General features: G+C 44.2%; 1 pseudogene; it reads right to left on the bottom strand.

The window, feature by feature from the left end:
- Positions 1 to 69: 69 nt before the first annotated feature.
- On the bottom strand, positions 70 to 9,530 carry LOC114844957 (coatomer subunit alpha-like; annotated as a pseudogene).
- Positions 9,531 to 25,880: the final 16,350 nt, after the last annotated feature.

Raw genomic sequence — 25,880 nt, 5'->3', positions numbered from 1 at the left:
CACACACACACACACACACACACACACAGAATAGTTAAAAGCCCAGCCACAAAACTCCACACTCTGAACTCTGTTCACAAAGAAGTGTTTTTATTTCCCTCAGATACACAACATTTCTGGTGATTTTTAATTATTCATCTCATACATGTCAGAAAGAAGAGAAAACAGTTACAGCTCTAATTAAGCCACAGCACAGATGACGGAGCAGCAGATACAATAAAAGCCTATTGACCATTGGTATATGGATAATTAAAAGGATTACATTGGGGTTAACGCCTATGTGAGCAAACATATATATTTCTATTTTATTTCTGTATTTCTTTCCAACAGTTGTTGAATTTCTTGGATGTGTTTGCTGAAGATTTTCTTGTCCTCTTAACGGAACTGAAGAGGACTCACCACGCAGACCGATAACATCCTTACCGATCTCTGTTACCTAGCCAATGAAGAAAGATTGACGGATACAAGAAATAAACACTTGAATTTCATGTGTATATCATATTCTGTGCTGTTATTGTATACTGTTCATACAAATTTTAACTGCATCAACTTTACTAATGTAAATTTCATCATGCTGAAGAACCTACCTGGGTGACCCTGCAGATCTGGCCTTTGGTACGTAGGACAGTAGCAGGCTCCAGACAGAGGGCACTTCTCTACAGGGCGTCCACGGTACAGAGGGACAAAAGAGGCAGCGCACAGATCGAATGGATTGTGGGGGTCGTAGTTCAGTTGGTGGGCATCTGTCAAGGTTCTTCTCACAAGCTGCCAAAATCTTGCGGGTCTGATTGACAGGAGGAAATGTAACACACGATTAGAAAACAGTGTGTTCTGTAAAATTCAGTGTGGTAAATGTTGCACAACCTACCTGCTGTGGCAACATCTGGCTTTGCCCCAGCTCAAGCAGGCGTCGTGCAAAAGCCAGCAGCGGTCTTGAAGTTACCGGCAGTTTGAAGAAGAGGTTCAGAGCTGTGGCGCAACACCAGCACCATGTGAACGGGCTGGAGATTACAGTGAGTGAAGTAAGCAGAGCCATCTGTAAGAAAAAAAGTAAAAGGTTAAAAAAAAAATTTGATTTTAGGGATTAAAGTAGATAACACAATCACTAAAGTGTAAGCGTTAGTGAACACCGACTTAAACGAACAGGTTCGACACTAAAAGAAGTCAAAACATAAATCGTTACCTCACACAGCCTCTTCTGCTGTTCCAACGTGTCCTTTAGGCAACTTCTTTCTCTCAGTCTCCATGCTCAGGCCCACTATGTACTCTTTGCAAATTGTGATCAGCTGTTGGGCCTGAAAAACAAATTCCAGTCTCACATCTGTGTAATGCAAGCTAATTACAAAAATTCTAATTCTTAAATGTAAGTACACATGTAGTACATGACTATACTGATGTGTATGATGGAAACTAATTTATTGCATTTATTCAAACTTGAGAACTAAGCAAAAACATGACAGTGTTAGCACAAACCCAGGCTTTCATGTTTTCTTTTAACTATACCTAAACTTTAAAAAAAGGTGAAGCTATTCTAAGCAGGGCATGTTCTCACCTCTGCAATTTCCTGCTTGTTATCAACCACCAGCAGAGGTATAGACAGCAGGATGGCTCTGAAGCGCTCCACAGCCTCTTCAAAACGCCCAGAAGTGGTCAGCTGGTAGCACTGCTGCAAGCGGGAAATGAGGTCGGAGAGACGCAGACCCACTGCGGGCAGTCCCTGCTTCGCACCACAGTCCTGAGAAAAAAATAAATTTTTAAGTCGTAGGAATAGGAGGATATAAAGTTGATGTTTACTTTAAAACAGAATAACTAACACCAGCACACATTCTAAAAACGAATAGTAATATGTTGTTTAGACCAAGACCAACGACTATACCTTCCAGTTCCTCTGGGGATTGCCGCGCAGGCAGGGCAGCGAAGGCAGCGGCCAGGTAACACGTGCGCCCCCTGGACAGTGTCTGCATGAAGAGCGACTTGTAGGGGCCAAAGTTCACAAACTCCCACCTGGTCATGGAGCAAGCTGCAGTACAGAAATGTCAGTACAATGTGTGACTAAACAGTCATAGGAATTAAAAGAAACAAGAAAATACATCAAACTGTACACCTCTCATAGCAGTTTCAAATGAGCCAGCCAGGATGTGGTCCACAGGCAACTGCGAGTTGTTGCACCACATCTGAGTTGGACTCATTCCCTTTGTTGGTGGGACGAAGAAGCCGTCCTCTGCTCCTCCAGCTGCACCAGCCGGAAATGTCCTGTGAATATAGAGACGGTAGCTGAGCACAACAGTAACTCTATAAAACGTTAATTTGAAAAGAAAATCAAGAGTGAAAGTGAAAATATGAATTTAGTTACTAAAAATGTGTCAAGACCTGTCCTATATATAACATTAGTCCAAATATTTCTTCATAAACTTATTTAGGTTTTCTCACCAGCTCTGGAGGAAGGTCCAGGTCTCCTCCACCTCCCAGCCACCTCCCTCAGCCTTTGCTACTCCTTCATCTCCTAATCCTTCCTGGGCATCCATGAAGCCATCTGATCGACACAGGAAATATAAATATTTCACACAGTGTTGTATTAGGGATAATACAGTTCTCTGTATTGACTGAAAGTTACTATACTTTTTGATTTCATTTACCATCATCCAGCTGAAGCTCTGCATCGTCTCCCCAGCCCTCTCCCCCTGAGTATCCATGTCCAGGTCTGCAGCCATTTGACCTGCCTTCCCTACAATTGAAAAACCATTGTTCTTATCACAGTGTCAAGTGTCAATTCGAAGGCCAAATATTCCCCAAGCAATCACTCTCATCTCTCAACTCAGAACACACTGGTGCATTTGAGCACAGTAGGGTGATTATGCAGATGTGCATCTGTCTAAAGCTAATCACTCACCCTTGCTGCAATGGCTCCCTCAAAGAAGCCCTTTGATACAGTGAGCAGAGGCCAGTTGGTGGTCCAGAGGGTTAACTGGTGGTGGGGGCTGCAGCAGCTGTGCATAGGATCAAACCTCTGGCACTGGGAGAAACAATGTTAAAAGGATATTATTAAAATTATGTATTTAATGATAAGTAGAACATCTAATCTAAATAGCTAATATAAAAAAAAAAAAAAAAAAACAAAAAAAAAAAACTTAGGGGACTTATAAACTCAGATCATGGTCTCAACATACCGTCTCCTTTTCCAAGTCAAAGGAGGTCTCCTTCAGTGCCTCAGCTTCCTCATCCAACCATGTGTGGCTGCAGTCCAGGTAAGCCAGAGACTCTGCAAACATGCACTCAATTGGTTACCATGTTGGCTTCTTACAAAGGCACAAACCGAGCTGCAATGTGAAGGTGCAGGTTTAGAATGGTTGTATTAATAGTGGACGCAAAAAAAACGTACTTTGTCCCAGTTCTTTAAGATGCGAACCTCTCGCTGACGTCTCCCAGGTAGAGGGCTGCCTGGTAGTGACCGCTCATGTCCTTCCTGATCTCAGCTACAGACACAGATATTAAGTGTAAGTGACACTCAAGATGAAGTCAGAACAACAGAGTCATTACAGACTCCGTTGCTTACCGATCTTCATCATCTTGCGAAGTTTGGCCAGGTTGCCCGTGATGAGGTAAAGGAAGGTGAGCTTGTCAAAGTTCTTGGTCCTCTGGTAGCAACATTTCCACAACCTGGTGGTGACCCTGCAGCAGTGCTGCCTCACCAAGACGCTCCCAGCAGCTGCGCTCATCCAGGGCCTTTGCTGCTTCCAGTGCCCACCTGAAGTGTGGATAAAAGCAATGAAAGGTTTAATATCCTGAACATTCACAAAAATATCAAAAAAAAAAAAAACAGAAAAAAAAAAAAAAAAAAAAAACGTGGCAACTTGTTTAATGGCAGTTCACCTCAATGTTGCCGCACTCCAGAGCCAGGCTAAAGCGAGTCTTCTCATCCTTGACGAAGTGCAGCGCCACCTCAGGTGTAAGCCCTTTCTTCTGCAGGTAGGCAATGATGGACTGGCCAACTACTTGGCATTACGCACCATGTGAAGACCTGGAAGTGACATATGCATGAGGTCAGAACTAGAATTTACCAACCAAAGTCTAAAGTGACACATTATCACGTACAGACCCTCATCATATTTACGGTTCACCAGGGCCAGTTTGAAGCGGTACTCTGGTGGGGTCAATGGTGAGGACGCTGGGGCCCTGCACTCTCTGTCCAAGCAGTAGACACTATTTCCTCTCACTCGGGTCACATAGATAGGCAGATCCAAGGTCCTGATGATGCCATGATCACTGCAGGGACAAAATAAAAGAAACATGCATGCAAAAGTAAAGTCTCTGCAGTAAAAGAAACTTTATACAAACTTTAGAACCAATTCAGTGCTGTATAACCATTATGATAGTTGTTTAACAACTATTCCTCAAATGCTTTACGTCTGTGCATTATTAAAAAATACTGAAATAACAGTAGATAAGCACATACCCGGAGGTCAGAGCGTATTTGATGTGGTTGGAAGTGGTATAGATGAAGACACCACTCTCGTCCCAGGATCCACTCTTTACTCTGATGTTTTCGTGAATGTTGCACAGGCCTCTCCAGTTTGCGGTTGCAGATCATAATGGCTGCAGAACGAGAAGCAAATTTAGACTCGAGCTTTAAATAACAGAAGAATTTCAACTGAGCACTCAAACAAACCAATAGTTTGCAGGCTATCTGTCTTATCTAACTCACCGTGTTTAGCCAGCAGAGCCACGTGGCTAGTGTCTGCACTCCACACCACATACTTGACCTTGGCAATCTTGACGGTTGCCAAAGAGCGTTTCTGTTGCACATCAAACAGCGTGACGCCGTCAGCATCGCGCAGCAGCAGGGAGCCTGTCCCGGCGTAGAAGATTTCCTCACAGCTCGGCACCTGAACTTTCTTCACAATTTCATTCTTTAGGGTCTTGATCAGAAGCTGCAAAGGAACGGTAAGGTGACATCAGCTACCAGCAGTACAAGTACTACTACAACTACTCTGTACTCCTGTAACTATGGTTCCCTAGTATGAAAATCCTGCATTCGGACTTACAGAGTGCATTCGGTCCAGGACAGCAAATCTGTTCCTGGCCACCCAGACCGCTGTCAGACCAGAAGACCTTTTCCCTTCTGGTGCTGAAAATGAATGAGTCTAATTAACAACTTATAAAGCTATACAAAACAAGTGCAATTATAGAAGTAGAATAAGTGATATTCAACTACACACTATAAGTATGACAAAGCAAACGGTTCAGTTTAGTGAGGTTTTCTTTACCATCAGGGTTCTGAGAATCACTTTCTTTGGGAATCGAGTACAGATCGTAGGTGCTGTTCTCCAGGTTTGTGGCCCTCTGCAGGTTGCAAATGAATATTACATCAAAAACATTGAACAACTTTCATTTCTGTAAATACAGTGTTGAGTGCTACGTACAGTGCAGAGCAGGACAGCATTCTCAGCAGGGTTGTAAACATGCTGAACACTGGGAATTTAGACCCACTGAGATAAAAGAAGAAAAAAAGTCATTTAACCCTGTTGAACAAATGTTTCAGAATGCAATACCTGCACTGCTGGGTCACAACCACTTGTACCTGCGCAGCTGCATGACAGCAGTGTCCTTGCTGCTGTTGAAGTCCAACTGACGGAGGAAACGATCCTTACGTAGTACAGCATGTTTCCATGTACGGCGTAATGCCGGGCGCTCACGCTCCAGCTTGAACACAATCATGCCGCTATCATGACCTGAAAAACACAGAACATTAGTACAGACTCACATTTTTAGGAAAAAAAAAAAATCACTATAATAAAACAGACACTGGCTTTGAAGGGACAGGGGTCCAGACCAGATAGCACCCACCAGCAGCAAAGAGGTTGAGGTTTGGGTGAGCCCCCAGAACCCAAAAAGCGATCATGGTCACGGCGGAAGGTCTGCACACCGGTCCTTTTGGACATATCCCACACTCGGATACTCTTGTCCTCAGAGTTGGACAGGATGAGCTCCTGCCTTGGGTGGAAGACGGCACAGGACACGTTGTTGTAGTGACCACGGCAGGTATCCAGCTCCCATGCTTTGGACTCTGGGCAGAAGAACAACAACCAGTTTGAAGATAGTATTTAATTCCATATTAGTTATTATGTTATAGATTCTCCAGCTTTATATTCCCAACATTAACCTATTGACACTGAGGTTGCTATTTTTTTGAAAGGGTGATTTTTAACAACTTTGACTCAGGTTCCTGTGTCTTTTAAAATTACTCACCATTCATTCTCCAGATCTTGACCTGTCTGTCATCAGCTCCAGACACGATGAGGGGCATGCTGGGGTGGAAGGCCGCCCAGTTGACCCCTCGGTCGTGACCCTTGAGACAGAAGCACAACATCAAAGTCACAAATCCATCAAATATATCAACACTGGGGAAATTAACTCTTGCCTAAATAATGCTAACAAATTATTATAATTTCAATCTGGTAATATTTAATAAAAACAACTCACCTCAAGGACATGTTTGACTACAGCGTCAGAGGCACCAAACAAGTCAACACCTGTGATGCCACGCACATCAGTCTCCACAGCGCCCGGAGACAGGTTCTTCTTCCTCAGACCTGGAACCAACATTCAGAGCACCATGTGCAAGCGGGAGCCATGTTTATGATACACAGGGCACAACCACAGTAGAGGAGAGGAAAAAGAACATGAAAAGTAAGATACAAATTATGACACTTTAAAACAGAGCAATACAATGAACAAAATGAAGCAGGAAGGGCAACTGCTGGACTGTTGAACACACATCAAGCTGAAACACACCAACACACCCTGTTCTCTCCAAACCACTGCCAATTTGAGTCTGGAAACAATCATAGCAGGAGAACTGTTGATTGGGTTAATGAATCACTGACATACAGATGAAAAATCACAAATACCCATGAACTGATTGGAACAAGATTAGAAATTAGCCCCCAGACTCAAATCAGGAGGGGAAAATGATCATTGAGAAAACAAAGCTTGTACTCGTGATTCCCGCCCAGTAAAATTTTGTGGTGAACAGACAGTTCAACAGCATGAAGAGATGAAGGGGAAATGGCACTAGGAACCCATGTGCAAGTGTGGATGTTTCCAGGGAGAGCATGAGGAAAGGACACGGAAGAGCATGTGGGCTTGGCTGATGAGGGTAAGGTGGGTGGTGGCTGGGGGGTTGGATGTCAGGAACATGAGTTTGGCTTTCTTAGAGGCTTGTGCAGCTTTCTGTGATTGTTTGTGTCAGAGTTAGCAGATTTTGACATAGTGTCATATGTCATAGTTAAGGGTTAGGAATTATGAATGTTAATGTTATGATTATGGATTTATGAAATATAAACAGTTTTATATTTCATGGAATATTTTAAGTAAACAGCCATGCAAGTGTCCCCATGCTAGGGGTATTATGACATTGTAGTAGTACTGAAGAGTGTAAAATCTTCAGCTAGATAGTAGCAGCTATTAGTCTTACTGTATATGATTTACTGAAAGTGTAAAAGTAATGGTGTTAAAACAGCAGTAGCTTCCTAAAATACATGCGGAAGTGAAAAGTGAGCATTCCTTTAAAGCTGAATAGAGGTTGCGACATATAACATGGAGAGTAAACCATTAAAACTGCACACTGCTATGTTATTTAGGATCATGCTCAGTGATAGAAAATGTGAATGGAAAGAGGTTACAGCTTTATCATATGCATGTCCATGTGTAAGAAAATAGATGTCAGAACATTCATGGTTTACTTCATGAGAAAGCAAACAGATAAAAATACAGAGCAAGAGAGACCACCAAAGTTTAGAAGCATGCAGACACAGACAAACACCTATCCAACCTATGAAGGTCCTGTATTGTAACCCTTAAGACTTATGTACAGCCTTTATTTACTAACTAAACTATTCATTTTCCCCTGTCTTTGTCTGAAGAAGTGTTTCTGCCAACAGCTGACAAAGATTTGTTCTCTACAACAAACACAGGAAGTACTGGAGACTAGGGACCTGACACTGATCCTGTTCCTTCTTTTTCCAAGTTCTTTCTACCACTAGACCCCCCACCCCTTCAACCTAGCCCACTATCCTCTGGTCCACTGTCCCCAGGCCCTCACCAGAGATATCCCATACTCGCACAGTCTGGTCCAGACTGGCTGACACCACCAAGTCCTCAGAAGGATGGAACTGGGCACACATCACATAGTGATTATGTCCAGTCAGCACACTGCAGGAAAGAAAAGGGAGAATGAAATATACTCAAAAAAATGAATACACAGGTCATTCGCTTACATTTAATTTGATCCAACACAGTGCCTCTTACCAGACACAGGTTCTAGACTGCCAGTTCCAGATACGAATGGTCTGGTCATCTGACGCACTGAGAATCCATGGGTACTCCTACAGAAAAAATAGTTACAAATTAATGGTTGGTGACTCTACTGTGAAACAAAACAAGATGTATTTTCCAGGGGCAGAATAACTTACATGGTGAAAGAAGGTGGTTCTTATGTAATCTAGGTGCCCTAGGAGAGTGAAGAGGCAGCGTCTTAGCTTGTAGTTCCACACCTGGGGGACAAGAGGAATATTTACACATGCACAAAACTATCATAAGACATTTAGGACAAATAACACAATAAAGCATAAGACATTATTAAGACACAAATCTATGCTTAAGTGAAAGTTTCTTTGTTATTGCCTCATTCAAATTGATAGTTCTTCCAGTTGTTATAACCACTTAGCAAAAGAGATTTAAGTCGCTCATGTTGGACAGACTCTAGATGAGTTTTAACAAACAGCAGTCTCACCTTTATTTTGTAGTCGTCTCCTCCAGACACAAACAGAGGCTGCTGCTTATGAAAATCAATTCCTCTGACGGGACCTGCAGGCACAGACATCCGTCACATGTGGTGCCCATTATTACACAGTGTTGAAGCAGACAGAACGCTGAAGCACACCAGCCTCACCATCATGCTCGTCAAACTTGTCAATCAGCGTGCACATCCGATAGTCCCACAGCTGGATGACTCCGTTGTGCAAACTTGCAAGAACCCATGGCCGTTTAGGGTGGAAACTCAGGCCTGAGGTGTTAAACAGTGGGTGGATCAGTTATCTCATAGCAGCACTTAAGATACACACATAGACTTTAGAGGACGAGGAAGGTACGTAGTGTACCAGCCGATCAAGTGTTTGTGCGTAATGATTTAATACATTATGTTGCGTTAGCTAGCTTTAGCGGGAAACCGCTAACGATGGTTTAGCAACAACAATATGTGATTGACAGGACCTGCCACCAAAGAATATTAGCGTACGTTTATTTTTTTACAGTCAATTTGGAAAGCTATATCGCGTTAGCTAGCTAACGTTAGCCCCTATGCTAAATGCAGCTGGCAAACACTTACCTTTAACACGAGCCGACTTCGTTTCAAATTTGGTTAGCATCGTCACTGGGCAGTTGTGGTCGTAATTCTACTACTGCGGCAAAACAAAACTCCACGCGAAGCTTTATATATAAAGTACTAAAGAGAAGTTGCTTCAAGCGGCCCGTTCGCCTTCGCCCATTTAGCTGATTCTCCTTTTCCTGACACGTAGCTAGTCTTGTCTTCCGGCTGCGAACAATAAAGTTGTGAGTAAGGCGTCGACGCGGAAAGCTCCACGGCGATAATGCATAGAAATAGGAGGTACAGAACTGCTCTGACATAAGCCTTGGTTATCGCATTTTATCAGAACTACTCTAAATTGAATATTTCTACACGGATTTTTTCATTAAATATGTAGCAACTAAAACCTTGACATATGTCGTCTAAATTATTTTTTCTAATCTCTACTGTACCTAAATACTGTGTAAGATACCTTTACTTAAATTATGTATTTAATTTTTAACTAGATCTCTGACCTAGTGCACACACACATAAATAAATTAGAATAGTGCATGTGAATTATTCCAGTAAGAAGATAATTGAATTGAAATAATTTTCAAAACAGCAGCAATACTTTAAATATAAACTTATTGGAAGATCAACCTCTGCCCTCTAAGACACAATACGACTAACTTGCAATTATTTTATTTCATATATTTACAAACAAAATAGTGTGATAAAACAGGCTGTATATTCTAACGGTGCTTTGGGCGTTTGGGTTGTGCCCTGAGAGTTGCAACCTCCCTTTTTCTGGACCTCCACAGCAGCCTCCCCTCTGGTGTGTTCGATGTAAATCTGATCTCTGTTCAGTGCATGGATGATTGAATCCTTTCACAGCGGTACCCCTTTATTATACAGTTATATTATCAGCTCATGGCAATGTGATTTCCAGACCTCTCTTTGTAGCAGCTGGTGGAAAGGGGCCACTGCAGTAAACAAACCCACAAACCAGACTGTCAATGCCTTATCAGCACGTAAGCATGAACTTTACGCGCGTTCCCTTCTCATGTGACACAATGTGATGTTCAGTACTTTGTCTGACATGTCTGAAAAGAACAATGCATGTTTTAGTAGAGGACACAGCACACAGGTTCATGCCGGCAGATGGTAAACACTACTGAATACCACAACAAAGAAATCATCATTCTGCATATTGGGAATCACGAGGGAAGTGTTTGGCAGGAACTCAACACTGTAATAAATCTTTGTAATCACAGGTAATCATCTTAATCACTTCAAACCAAACACCTGGAAAAGGGGAATGACACTTAACTAAATCTGTTAAATTAACTAGATAAATTAGAGCAATTGCTGGAAACTCTACTCTTTTTAATACCTTAAATAATGAGCAAACGCACACTCGTCTTTTTTAGTTTCTTACTTGTTAAATTGTTAACTCGTTGAGGTCAAACCCTGTATAGCAGTTCAGAAACAGGCTTGTGTGTTTAAGTTCAATGAAATATCATTTATCACTAGCTTGAAGTGAACTTTTGATGATCTTATGCTTAGGTCAATGAAAGTAGAATCAACTTGAGGACATTTTCCAAAGGCACTATTTATACCCGTGCAGTGGTCTGATCATTTACCACAAGGCTAAACAGTATTAAATAAAACACCTAAGAAAACTGGCAGTGCTACTTTTGTTTTGTTTTTTAAAAAGACTGCTAAAACTAATCTATGAAGGATGTGTGGCAACTGCTGAAAAAATAATGTAAATTTGTTGCGCATTCAATGATTTTACAAAGAACAGTGGGTGTTTGTGCACGGTTCCTGTTGGATTTCAGTCTTCCTCATGTTGTTCTTCGCATCTTCACGCCGCCGTCTACCTCTGGGGGGAAAATGTGTAAAGGGTTTGGTCACATTTCGGCCAGACTGCCCCTTCACACTCTCATCCTTCCCTCAGTTCTTCTTTATTGCTGATGCACACAGAGTGACCCTCCGGCTCAAATGATGGAATGGACCACGCTGCTTCCTCCTCACATGATGGAGCAAGCTGGCTCTTGCGCTCTGAAGGACTTGGGGGAGAGAGCCAAGTGGCACTTGAGCAGGGCAACCTTGCTCCTGAGGGAATCTATCTGAGGGCCGACAGGAGGAGCAGGAGAAGGGAGGCGGGAGAGAGGAGGAGGAGGAGACACGATGAGGTGGTGTGGAGGACGGCGGTGTAAGGGAGTCACAGCAGGGGCAGTCGCTGAGGTTACCGAAAAACATAGAGAGAGAGAGATGTTTCAGAAACCCTGGAAGGACGAGTTTCAGCTCACATTTATAGCTTTCATGTGACCAACTCGTAAAACTCTCACGAAACATTGCTGAGAGCGTCGAGCTTGTTCAGGTGTTTTTACATGACACTTTCACCACTTAATCCTCACGAGCAACAGCAGCAGGAAAATGATCTCGCTCCCGTGTGGTTGCAGAGATTAGCATCAGGTTCAGGGAGGGAACCTGACAATGGTGCACTTCAAGGTAGTTTAAAGTGCGCAACAACCACATGTCCCTTAACCTTCAGATTGTGATAGTTAGTGTTTCGGCCACATGTTTGAGCTCTTTTAAATATTGGATTTTGACATTCCCAACCTTATGAGAATACACCAGATAGGAGCTAAACCTGTTCCGGTATGAAATTGTCCAATTCAAGAGCAGTATTAGCATCAGGTTTTCAGGAGCGTGTCAGTCCCGTTCAACAAAAACGTGATCCTTCATATCAGAGGTCTTTGCCTGTTTTTGTCCTGTGGGATTTGAACCCTGACAACGGAGTCCGCGCGAATCCACCGCCGGGTGCCGTTTTACGCATCTTTCCCTATTTTTTTCCACACCGCTTCTTTCCAGGGCGTCAGGAGAGGTTAATCATTACGCGACGCGCACCTCCTGCCCTTCCCGCTGACCCGCCAGCCCCTCCGCCGCCGTTTGCTCTGACACAATGGCGGCCATATTGGATTACTGTGTTTTCACAAACTTGTTTGCCCTCTCCCTCCGTCTCGCAGTGTCACTTCCCTTCCCGCATCCCCTCGTCCCTGGGAAACGAGGGCCTCTCCGCGCCATGGCGATGAAAAAGGGTGTTCATCTGGAACGGGACTGGAGGCGACGTTGCCGCGGGAAAACCTGACCAATCCCACTCTGCCCCCGCCACAAAACACGGGCAAAATAAAATGCTCTGCGGTACGGATGTCGCGCTGTCATACTCTGGTTAAGTGCTGAAGGGATGGTGTGGCTCGGCTCCGATCGTCACCTCTGAGCTCTGAGGGTAAGAGAGGCGCTCGCTGCCTCGCCGGATGCTTTTTGTGGCTTTCATGCATTTGATCAATGTCACCGGAAGCTGAACATCCACCTCCCCTCAAGCTACAAACTGTAACCGAGAATCTGATGTGGGACTTCAGTCCGCTTCTTCACTTCCTGTATCTGCTGTTTCCCCGCTGAAGCCTTTCAATGCTCCTTAAAAGGCACCAGATCAAAGAGGACTTTGCGCGTCCCGACTCCTCGTTTAAAAGCGCAACCCGCATTCTTCCAGACCGCCAAGCTCGATGATAACCGCCTCCCTCCTCCCTGATGCATCAACACACGCTTTTAGCAACGCCATGGAATGAGCTCCTCATCGTCATTTTTCATTTTTCACCGGCAAAAGCGTCTTCAAGCTGCGCGTCCTCCACATGAACGGATAAACGTCGCGCTCGAGGCTGACCTCCCTCACTGTCCCCCTCAAGCAATCTCCAGGCGCCGTTAGCGCGGATCCTGCTGATGAAGCACAGTGAGTGGAGGTCCACAGGCGAGAAAGGAGAGGACGATGAGGAAAACATCCCAGACTGATACTAAACAGTGTTTTAACTAATGGCAGAGGGCCTTTAGCTGGAACGCCCTTTCAACGAGAATGTGGCAAAACACGCAATCACCAAGTCCTCTGCGGATCTCGTTTCAAGCCCGCTGGCCTAAAAAATCACAATTAGGCAAATGTAGCTACAACTGCGAATACACGGAAGCACCTCCGATCCGAAGGCCTTCATTCAGGACATACGGGTCTGACTGAGACAAAGACGTAAACAGCAACATGTTGACAAACATCAATATTACCATGGTTTCACATTACAGAGTCATCTCTGCTTGGGGAGTGCAACACAGAAGACCAGTGATTCATCCACAGGGAACCATGAAAAGGCGCAGGACCCTTCGAACCTCTTATCCATCCTTTACGGATAAACACATGTTGTAGAGTTAATCCATGGAGGCAAATGATATACGGATTACCTTCTGGGACCATGAAAACATCAATCGATTTACATGCATAGAAATCATTTTAAATCCTCGCAGACAGCCTGAGTTCCGACGCCTCTCATGACTGCACTAGATTCTGGCATGGGAGGCCACACACATGAACACATCTGCCTGTCTCCAACTTGGGCCTGACTCTGTCTCATTATTGTGTCAGCTGAAGGCTTTCCCACTGTTTCAATCTGAGGACTGACCTCAGCTTTGAGCCTGACCCTTGAGGTGGCGTGGCACCTTGTTGCCACCATGGTAACATTTGACTTCACGCCTGGTGTTTGCCCTGGTTCCACGTCATCACGACCACCTTGCAAAGAAAAGCAGATGGGTTTCTTCCAAAGTTGGAATCCCATCTATAACAGATGCAACTATTTTGACCATCATCTTTCCATGCTTCGTTCCTATTTATTTACTCCTGGACTGAATGTTGGAGCCGATTGAATGATTAAACTTTGAAAAAGGAGACTGAAGCGAGATGTTAAGTGTCACGTAACCACTTTGGTCATTACCAAGGCTTTAAACGCAGAGGCGGGATGCTGTCAGCATTGTTCGCCGGGGCCCGTCTGAATAGGTGCCTGTTTCTTCCGTCGTCGGCTCAAGGAGAATATTAGCCTTGATCTGCGAAGGTGGGCGAGCGCGAGAGGGATCGAGTTTCCCCATTCACGGCGGTGCCTCCGCCTCTTTTAATAAACCACCAGCGTTGCTCATTATGATAACTCAACGCTTAACAGAACTTTTAATGTAGGGAGTCACAACATTTTTGGCAGTCAGAATCCACGCGCCTGGGCTTCAATCACCTGTGCGTCAACGGACGTGTTCTTTTCACACACACCCGTTTTCATTTCAAACCATGTTCCTCGTGCAGCTATTGCGAGCGGACAGTGAGCCGTTTCTATACGCCGCTTTCTCTTTACCACGCAACTGACGCTACTGCGCCACGAAAGTGCCCCGCGTCCATGCAGCTCAGACCCTTAATGTGAAGGCCTCAGTCCTAACGGAGCCAAGCCCAATGGTTTATGGCTTGAGCCAGAGAGGAGTGTAAAACAATATCAGCTCATTAACCGATGGCCCAGGATCGGGTCTACAGCAAGGTTCTCCAGGAAACAAAACAACTGATAGGTTATAAGTAAGATGCAGATGGATACGAAGTATTTTATGCGTAGCAGGTGACTAATTAGGTACGTAATTAAGAAAAAAAAGTAAGAAATATTTACTTATACATTTAATTGCTACTTAACTTACTACGTAGAGCCTTGAAATTACTTTATTTCAATACAACTTACTTAGTTGGCAATTAACAACAGTTTACAGTGTAATCAGAAATTGTGATTTATGTTTGGCTATAACTTAGTTACTGTTATAGACATATCTCCTGCTGTTGATCAACACGTTCCTTTAATATCTACAATTTACTTTGTTGGTAATATATCTGTTAAAAATCTATCAGATATTTTTTGCTAAAAACATAAAGCCAGAGTCACAAGGTGTTTAAAACAGGGCGATCAGGATTTCCTAGAGACAAAGAAAGAAGCCTGTCATCAAGCATTGAAGCCGCTGGCTTCTGAGACAGCAGCTGTGTCAGGGTGGAAAATCACTCTGGGCCAGTCAAGTGACCAGCTCCATTCCAACAACAGCATTTGAGGCCTGACAATCCCAACTGTGAAAATAATCAGACACACAGTGGCTCCATCAGGGGAGGAGTGTCACAGGGCCACACACAACAACACACACACCCCACACACACATACACACACACACAACCCACACACACACACACAGCTCACGCTGCTGTGGCGAGGACATCGGTAGAACCGGGACAAACAAGGCAACGGCTGCTGTCCGCATCCATGCACACATGGCATCAGGCCGGGGCAGGTGTGTGTATGTGTGTGTGTGTGTGTACGCATCACGCGTGCGCTTGGTTCAACGCAGCGCCGCGAGGCAAACAAACCCCTGCTTCGGATCCGTCTCATGTCCAACAAAGCCGCTGCCGAGCAGGAAGTGGCCCTGCGAGCCGGAGGTGCCGCTGCGCAGGTCGACCGGCTCTGTCTGGCTCTCAGAGCCACCGGAAGCTCCTCACACCTCACAAATAAAGACCAACACAAGAATTATACTATAACAACCATAAATGTCCCACTGTTTCTGTCACAGTATGATGTCGCTACAACTATTTAAACCATGAAAACTGCACCGAAGCTGGAGCCATGGGATGTTACGAAAGATCCTTAAGTGACGCTTTTCACCGATAGCAGGACTTCAACGGGACCGTGATGGACCTCCAGATGCCGCAGTGTAGAGTGACACCACACACACAAACACACACACCACCCACACACACACACACACAACACACACACACACACACACACACAGTCACGTCCTCACTAGACGTGAAACCACTGAATCAACAGAACATCTTAACTGGCCGATGGAAACAGTCCTGGTGAACTGGTGCCTTCTCAAAAAGGGCTAATTATAACCGGAGTTCTGTCATCCAGCAAATGAAGTCAACTTGAGTACCAGGGAGGAAACTATTCACTATATCTGGTCACGTGACCAGATTAACAACAATTAAGGTTAAATGAGATAAATACCTTCAGTAACTCTTCATGCAGTCACACGCTCAAACTTGAGACTTGCCTCTTTGTATCAATCGTTTTTGACCTCAATCTTTATACTGACAAACGCCTATTTTGAATGTAACCAGGAGCTGCCACGTTCTGACATCTGTCACGTCGGAAAATACATTTTATATGCTTCACATCAATCATCATTATATTAATCAATTATATTATTATCCGGTGTACCAACTCAACGTTTATGACCCTCCTGCAGGCGAAGCATGTGACACAGAGCTGATGAAATGTGCTGCACGCCTCATTTCAGCTCCGGACGTGACCGCAAACGCAACGCAGCTCTGCGTCCGAAGGTCGGGCCCGCGTCCCGCTCTAATCTCCACAACGTGCCCCGTGGACGCAGTTCGCGCTAAACCCGTGGGTATCCGTTCCCTGCACAGCGTCTCCTCGGACATTATGGATTTTCCACACAAATCAAAATCAACGGCTCCTATCAGCGCTCAGCAGATGTTTGCGGGGCAGATTTGGCCGCGGCCTGGTCCGCTCCGCAGCGCCTCGCCGACATCTGCCCCGTATTTCAACACATCGCACAGGCTTTGGGGCACGTTTTCAGCTCGGCGCCGCGCGTCGGTGCGTGGTCCCACGTCAGGCGTCCAATAATTCAGTCATATTCCACACGCAAAAGAGCGCACGAGCTGGCTACGGGCAGGCGCGTTTCGGGGGGCGTTGGAGAGTTGCGCGACCTACCTGAAAAAGTAGCGTGTGAAAGTAGACAATGGGAGACTCCCAGGCCCCCCGCTTGGTCGCCTACTGGTTCAAATTAGCCAAGATCTCTCGCCTCCCCCCATCCCCCCCCGCAACGTACAAGAACCAAGGAAAGGGTATGAGGAAAATGGAGGTGGGTAGGGGGGGAGTAGAGGGATGAGGAGGGGGAAAAAAAGGTAAACCTGGATTAGTAGATCGAAGAGATAGGTGTAAGGAGTGGGGGATGAGACTGGGCGAGGGTAGAATGGGCGGTGGTTAGGCGGGGTGAAGGAGCTCTCGCGAAGGGCGGGGGAAGTATAATTTAAATGAATGGACGCCTCAGCTTCCCACCAGCCCCGAGGAGCAAATTCAAAATCCTCGGCTACAATCCATCCGACGCGCGTCCTCCTTCAGGCGCATCACCCGCTGGAAATCCTCTTATTCCTCCATCGGTAACATTATATATACGGCCGACGTGCCCTCTCGCATTTGAAACCTACCCGCAGAGCTCCGTGGCCTCTGTGAGAGCAACAATGGGCCGCGATGAGGGTCCTAAAACTTCCCTGTGTGTTCACAAAAAACGGCGACCAATCGCGTCTTCTCGACTATTGTTTGGGGAAAATCCGGCATATCCGGCGCCTTGAACGTCCCCACTCTCTCCCTCGGGCGCGCGCGCACCCCCGCGCTACAAGAAGCATTTCAAGAGATTTTCTATATAAAAACACAACACGACTTACTTAATTCGGATTGTCCATTGAGGTCCCTTTTCACTTTCCAACTTTCTTTCCACTGAGCCGTAGCACCGCGCCCCGCCCCCGCTCCGTCTGTGGCCCCTCCCCCCCCGCTCCTCCTGGGGGCGGGGCCTGTGGAAGCGTGCGGTTCGGCCGCCGCACGTTGGAAGCCTCGGTGTCTTGGGTGTTCAGGCAGGCTCGTAAACTCCGAGGACTCTGCCTGGACTGAATCCTTCTATCTCAACGTTGAGACACTTTGGTCCTCTACAAGACTACTTAATGTTTGGCTGTTTGAAGGCCATTATTTATTATACTTGAGGTAACTAATTAAACTATTTACACAACGTTTTTATATTTTTTTTAATCTGACAGTACCCACGTACTTGGTTTTAAAAAATAAATCACTCAAGAAGCTTTGTTGTTAGAAAATTTCTACTACAACTACAATCATGAGTCCTGAATACTTCTTCCACAAATGTGATAGTCTATACCGGGAGAGTTGGAAAATATAAAATTTAGCAGCAATCGATGTAAAACAGTAGCAGATCTCCTCATGTTTTTTTAGGCTCATGACTTTCTATTTTTTTTAACTACTGCTGTTAAAGAAAACCTGGAAAATGACTGTTTATTTCATCATCAAGCCATCACAATTTGTCCTCCATCAGCCATCTATGGAAATTAACCCTGCCGCTTACAGTTACAATTTTTCAAGACATTATCAGGGAAAGAAAGAAACATTGTGAAAAAGCTGTGAACCTAAAAACATGCAGGTCCATATGTTTCCTCTCACTGGCCCCAATAGAATTTGTCAGTTGATTGATAAAAGTGCTTGTCAAACAACACCAGACTCCCCAATTTGTGAATTAACAGTGAGTGAAAACGCTGATTTACTTTAACTTTAGTTGTATGTTCACTGGGATCAAAGAGTCATAAAGTGATTTTTTTTTCGTCTTTCCTCTTTTACCTGGAGCTTATCAAAACCTTCAACGCTCGTTTATAATGCTGCAAACCTTAAAACATTTATATTGTTCACTGACTCAAAGTGTTGCGTAACAATGGAACACTGATAGGTTAAAGACGGCTACTTAATGAACACACACTGCAATCCTTCATATGCACTCAACTGATCGTTACACTGATTCATACCACGCTTATACAAACGCGCACTCACCACAACACAAACACACACCTAATGCTCACTCTTATTGTCTCTCCCTTACCAGTTAAACCAACAGTCGTTGACCATAAAGGGAAACACAATACTAAAACAAAAAGAATATAAACACCTTTTCCACTGGACCCACTGTGTTTTCCTGCCAGCGTTTTATCTGACCCGATGAGTCCCGAATTCCATCCGGGTCAATCCAGTCCGTTCCAGTCCAGTCATCATGTCGAGCCTCACCTTAGTGATCCATAAACAAACAACGAGTCGTCGTCTGCTAACCTGTCCTTTGTACCTGCTCATTGTATGGTGTTGAAGAACAGACCCGTCCATTGTAACGGTTGGGATAGAAGGTAGTAGTGTAGTTGTATAGTGGTTTGTGGGCCTGTCTGTTCCGCGTGGGTCATAGTGCGGTTGCGGGTTCCCTCCTGAGCTAAATGAAGGATTTCGCCTTCGTGCTCATGAAGTACGCAGGATGAGGGAAGTTAGCGCACGCCACAGCCCACGCCAAGGGTCAACATCTGGAGAAGGAAAGAGAAGATTTACTTTACTGCTTTGCATTATTCCCTACTATCCCCACCTCTACAAAAATATCTAAAGTCACCCCTCAACATTTTTAAGAACTTGTGTTTGAGGGAAAGCGAACGCTTACCTCCAGATCATGACTGCTACCAGGAATAATGCCGTCGCTGATGGGCTTCCATTCCACCTGGACTCTGTCCACGTCGAGTACTCTGTGGAGGTGTTACGTCGCATTCAAAGGCCGGGGACATCGCTTTGGAAGTCGAACAGTGGAGCGGACACAGAAGCCTTTGTCTGGTAGTGCGTTGGGAGCGCCGCGCCTGAACCCAAAGGTAGTAGTACAACTGAGGGAAGGGAAAACGACATGAGTGAGGACTGGGGAATGAGACATCAGGTTTTTGATTAATCGGAACAAAGGTCAGCTAATTTCTTGTCTAATACAACAATAATTATGTACTTCATGACATAACCTAACTACTATTACTTAATTATTTATCATAACAATTTCATGTTAACATATTAACTTATTTTGACATTGTGTGGGATAGAAGCCATTTTTTTACATTAAATCTAAAAAAATTATTAAATAATGTAAGATGAATGGTAGTGGTTTAGATGTTTGTTGCTAGTGTTTTGCATAGCAGATTCTTACAATGTTTGCCTCTTTGTCCGTCTTCATTTACTTTCTGGTCTCTACATGTCCTGTGTGGTCTTGACAGTATGCCCCCGTCAGGTAGCCGAATGTCTGGCCGAAAGTGGTTCGCTCTGCTGGAGGCCCAACCCAATTAAAGGTTTGTGGGCCCTGTTTGGCTGATGGACAGAGAGCAGAAGGAAAAACTGCCATTGCGGGGAAACCAGAGTGAATAAGTCCAAGCAGAAACCATAGAGTAGAATTATTTTCCTACCTCTATGGTTATATAATATATAATATTTTTTTCTTTTTATCCTAGTTAAAAAGGCATTTCACAAACAACCCAGATGACTTTGCATGGCTTGGGGCTCATTATTTGTTGGCAACCAGGAGTTAGTGACTGAACCAGAAGTGTAGAGGATCTGGTCACCTGAAAAGACAATAAAAAAAAGTATAATAGGTTCTTAATCAAAACACCATCATTCAGACCAGTATCAATTAAATGAATAGAAGTGGACATTCTCCATTTGTCAAGTGTAGGTGCCCACAGACAACAACTTGTAAACAAATGAAAACAAAGATATTTAAAAAAACACACAACACAAAAAAGCTGCACGCAGTGAATCTGCATAACAGAGTCATACTATTTTAGGACGCCGTTCATGCGCTCAGCTGGGTTTCAGCTCCTCCTGCCTGGATGTACAACGCTCGTGCCCCACAGTTGCACCCTCATCCAGAGCCTGACAGAAGGCACAGGGGAAACACATGGTTTTGCCCAACATAAATGAATGTGATCCATTGGTCTATACATAATATTTAAGAAAAAAAGGATATTTATTTCTTGTAATGTGGAAAATTAAAAGTGGACCTTTGCAGTGTCAGTAAGATTTCCAGCTGCTCCCTCTTGGGTCTGTTTGTGGATAAACATGTTCAGGGTATTCTGGCGTTATCTACATGCTCTCGTAGAAGCTACACACAGAGGAAATACTTAAGTTAATAAACTCATGATTTACTCAGAAGTGCAGTCCTGTAGCTTGGTGGAGACCCCCAATCACCTGTTGGTGAGGCCGACTTGTGATCCTCAATAACGACTCCAGGGATCGGTCCGAGCTCGCAGAAACGCTGGAAGGACTAGGGTGGGAGCTGCGGGGAGCATCATGCTCGTTACGAGACATTTAAAAACTTTGGCAGCTGACAATCACTTTTTGGACAAGAGTGTCCACCTAAACAAACTCGTAGGAAACCCAAACTGTTTTTATACTGTAATATTCACGCACAAGGTATTGATAGAATCTTTATCCAACGCAACCTCTGCATGACACTGGCGTTCCTCCGCGACACCGGGATCTCCTGAGTGAAGCCACAGCCGTGGAGCTGGTATTAAGTCACCTGTGGCGAGAAAATCCAGCAGTAACACAAAATGTATGTTATTGTATCCATTACAGTAATAAGGACTCTTTAGTTTGTCTAATAACAACCTAACTTGCTCAGCGAGATCACCAACAGAAATTAGTAGCATCAGACCAAATAATATTTTATAAAGTGGGATTGTTGTTCATGATGGTTTTCATCATTCAACCTTTAGTACCTGCTCCCAAAAAAAATGCTTTTACCCACCCTGTCCAATCTCCACACAGAGTGAACGTTATCTAGGTCTAAAGACACTCTTGTTCTCCATTGTTCATAAACCATCCTTGAACTGCCCGTTTATCAAAGGTTTCCCTGGGGTCAAATAAAAATGAAGTCACATAAAAAAAGCACGATTCCATCGTGTTTAGCATGAAAGGTGAAAACCGCAAACACATAAACTGACCCCTGGAAGACGGTGTGAGGATGTTGCGGGCCACAGGGGCGTCCTGGTGGTTTCGCGTAGACATGAGCAGCCCGCCAGCCGGTTACGAACCCTGATACTCCGCTCTCTGCCCCTGGAGCGATGTCCAGAATAAAGTCTGCTGTCCCATCTGAGGAAGACGAAAATGAAATGTTGAAGTAAGAAGTCTCCATTTCTGTTGTTATGGCAGCTACTTGGTCCCTATCACATACGCAATACATTCTGTCTCCAACTGTTTTGGCCACTGCATAGAACGTAATCCTTACCCCCCCCAACACCTTTGCACAGCCACTCCCGGGGGCAGAACACCCCTTACAAAAACAATGTAACGCAACCTCTGTAACAGAACTCGCAGATGCAGATGAGAACAGAAAGGCCCTAGGCTGCATTTTCACATTCATTTTAGTGTTTTGTTTCCATAGCTTTTTTTTATTTTCAGACAGCAAAAGCGAACATGAGTGGACAGATTGTAACTTGAACCATGGCTTTACTTTAACGGAATCAGGTCTATTTTATCAGTTTTAAGATAAAAGACAAAGTGCTTTTTGTGCCAGCTCACCACTCGCTGCAGCAATGACCACATCTCCCTCCTGCTTCCTTGGGCCTTTTGGCCTGTGTTGTTAATAGGCCTGGTGGTACGCCCCCAAATATCATGCTCACTCAAGGGTCAACAACACCATGTCTGAGAGATACATGAAAGGGAAAAATGTTCCATTTCTTTTCTTTTAAAGTTGTGTAGCCTATTTATTGCAACTCATTTACACCTTTTCATCTCGAACAAAACAATAGTTTTTTGCAAGCTCATATTTCTTGATCCTGCGTAAGTACCTTGGGTGAGGCTGAAGTTTGATGTCATTCCTTCTCAGCATGTGGCTGTGTTGGTGACCGCATAACATGTGCGAGTAGAGCTGCATGGCACCAGTGGATACTGAGGAGCGCTGGCCGTTCACAACGTGGTTATGATCGAAGTTAAACACTGTGAACAGTGGGAGGATTTGTGTCATATTAACTACATATATATCACGATATCAGTCAAAATGAACCCACTGTATCCTTTCAGGGAAATCACACAATAGCTGTCACCAAGTTTTAACTGATGCAGCTCCTCCCTCCGGGGCACACAGGCAGTCTGGGCACAGTAATGCTTACCCGCCATGTCTGGCTCTTCTGCATATATGCATGTCTGTTTCCATGTGCAAGACATGTCTAATGTATGCATGCTCAGAAATGTGTATATCTGTGAATCAATATGAATACTGTTTGTCTAATGTCCTTTTCTTAAATTTAACATAAAACTATGAATATTAAACTATATATACACACCATTATGAATTTAATAAAATCTGATCTCAACAGAACTTTCCCACATAAACATATCCCTTCGGAACAGACTAAAGATTTTGCTGGTATCATTGCTGAGCTCTACTCCCTTGCTGCCGCTGCTGATCTTAGTTCAGACTCCTCCAATGGGAGATAGGCGATCAAGCAAATGACAAAATAAGAGCTTTTTTTCAGTGAGTTTACCGAGTCGTAATGAGCTTGAGTTTCATTATCTCTTTCATTGATAAGATGGGAAGTCAAAACTCCTCATAGGATAAACCGTTTCCCAGGGGTTCCACACTGTTACATTACAGTTGTGCATGGTTGGATCGTATTTCTCTGAATAAACACCTAGAGGGAAGCACAGAGATTTTGTAGTGTATTCTAGATGAGTCGCTTATTTATTACCGTAATGTGCTATGAAAATATCAGTGATTTAAAACTATTAATACCAAGTATCAATAAACTAATAGTGGTGTAACCTGATGCATGTGCCCAGCACGTTTTTAAAGAGCATACCCACCTGTGTTTTCGTTGGGGGTGGTGTGAGGAGAGAAGCCCCAGCTGGGTTTGGTGGTTTGGGTGCTACAAACAACCGCAACGCCATCGACCCTGCTGGAGCTACTTCTTCAACTCACATGACAGAACTGCGAGCCGACAGGAGACACGAGGCAAGGGAAAAGATACAGGTACAAATACAAACCGAAGACTGCGTTAAACGTGGCTCGGTTTCTTCCCTTAGGGATAGTCAGGTAGAATTCCATGACTTCTGTTTAATGTATTATCTGTCAAACACTCTCTATAAACTGAAGTAAGCCATAAACTTTAGCAACTAAAATCAAGTTTCAACAATATCTATGGTAAACGTAATACACATACACACACAACCCGCAACTGCGAGTGAGCATGGAACTGTACTGGTAAAGAGTTGACTACTCCATATAACCATATATGGTGGATTGGACCAGAGCGCAGGACCCATCCAGGTTTTCTTCCTGACTGAGCACCTGCAGCACACCACATTCCACTCATAGAGGCTGAAAGACAAGAGAGGCCATTAAATATCAGTGCTGGTGGGTCTTGATGTTCACCTACCGATGTTGTCCACTGTATGAAAAACATAAAATGTTAACGGTATTTATTCGGCAAAAAGTGTGTTTTATCTAACTTTGTGTGCTTTCATCATCTTCTTACCAAGATTCATCACAAACAAAGGCCAGGCTGAAGGTCAGAGAAACATCAGCATACTTACTCTGTTTACTTTTACTCACACTGGCCGCCTATTTGATGTAGCCTTGAGGAGTCGCACACATGGGAACAGTGTAATTGGAGTTAACCATAAATCTTCTTTTCTACAGAATTACAGCTGACACCCTCAAGAAAGAAGAAAACATTTGTAAGACATACACCAGGAAGGGCATTTCATTACTGATATTGAACAAAAGAAACATATATTTTTGTATATTAATATATTAAAAGCAAAACTATAGTATGAGTTTCAAACCTTATTTCAAAATGTCTTATCATACACTGCAGCTCTGCTCACACCTGACACCCTGTATTAGTATAAACTACTTGTTTAATCGTTATGCCCTTGATTAATGGCTTCCTACAACTCAGAGTTAGGCCAGAAGTGAAAATCACCCGTCTGTCTCAACAGCAGCTGTGGCGCTCACCTGTGACAAACGCCCGAAGACCTGGTAAACGGTTTAAAGTGAGCTCTTTCCAGTTTGGGCTGCAACTGAATTGCTGGAATATTAACTAACTGCGTTTGTATAGAACTGAGCCCCCTTCGGCGGCCGCAGTCGGGAAATCCACTAGCGGGTCACTTTGTGCGATCGGGCTCACATCAGGAGACTTAACTAATGTGTGACAACCCTCGGCTAAAATAATAGCAAATGCACAGCATACTGATTTGTGGTCCATTTAACCATTTTCTGAATTATGAATATGTGTTGGGTATGTTACAACGCCAGTCTTCCATTGTTTAAGTCGGTGAAACCGGTGTCATGAAAGATACAGGCGCCCTCGCAGCAGCTAACGCGCTAGCTTATTCATTCGCGCTATCTCCCAGCACAAAGATTCAGCCAAGCTAGCCAGTCTCACCAAAACGTCTCTCGTCCATAACGAATCAGTGAACACCCACGCCCACTAATCGTTTTTACAAAGCCACTTACCCACGAAAAAATAACAACAGCAATTAAGCACCCTTTGATTCGCTGCAACTCCATCTTCCTGGTTCGAAAAGCAGCAAACAACAACATGAAGTGTTGCATGGAACATCCGGGGAACGCTCGTGCCGCTCCCCCTAAAGAGGACGGACTCCGTTAAAACACACCACTTATAAATGCGGTGTAAAAACAACCCCAAGCTTTATTAAAAATGCGCTTCCATTCAGATAAAGCATGTCCGTCGTACATTTTATCCTAATGAAAAAGTCATGTATTCAAAGGATGACTCATGTTGTGGACTCATGAAACGCTGGCCTGAAATCATCCTGTAGTGAACTTTGACTGATGCTCCACTGAATTATATTAAACCACACACACACAACACACACCACACACACGATAGTTTAAAAGCCCCAGCCCCAAAACTCCCACACTCTGAACTCTGTTCACAAAGAAGTGTTTTTATTCCCGCAGATTACACAACATTTCTGGGTGATATTTTAATTATTCATCTCATACATGTCAGAAAGAAGGAAAA

The sequence above is a fragment of the Betta splendens genome, chromosome 17, assembly GCF_900634795.4.
Source record: "Betta splendens chromosome 17, fBetSpl5.4, whole genome shotgun sequence".
In the NCBI taxonomy this organism is placed as follows: Eukaryota; Metazoa; Chordata; class Actinopteri; order Anabantiformes; family Osphronemidae; genus Betta; species Betta splendens.
Note: the sequence above shows the minus strand (reverse complement) of the source record. Positions and strands in the feature narration are given on the sequence as shown.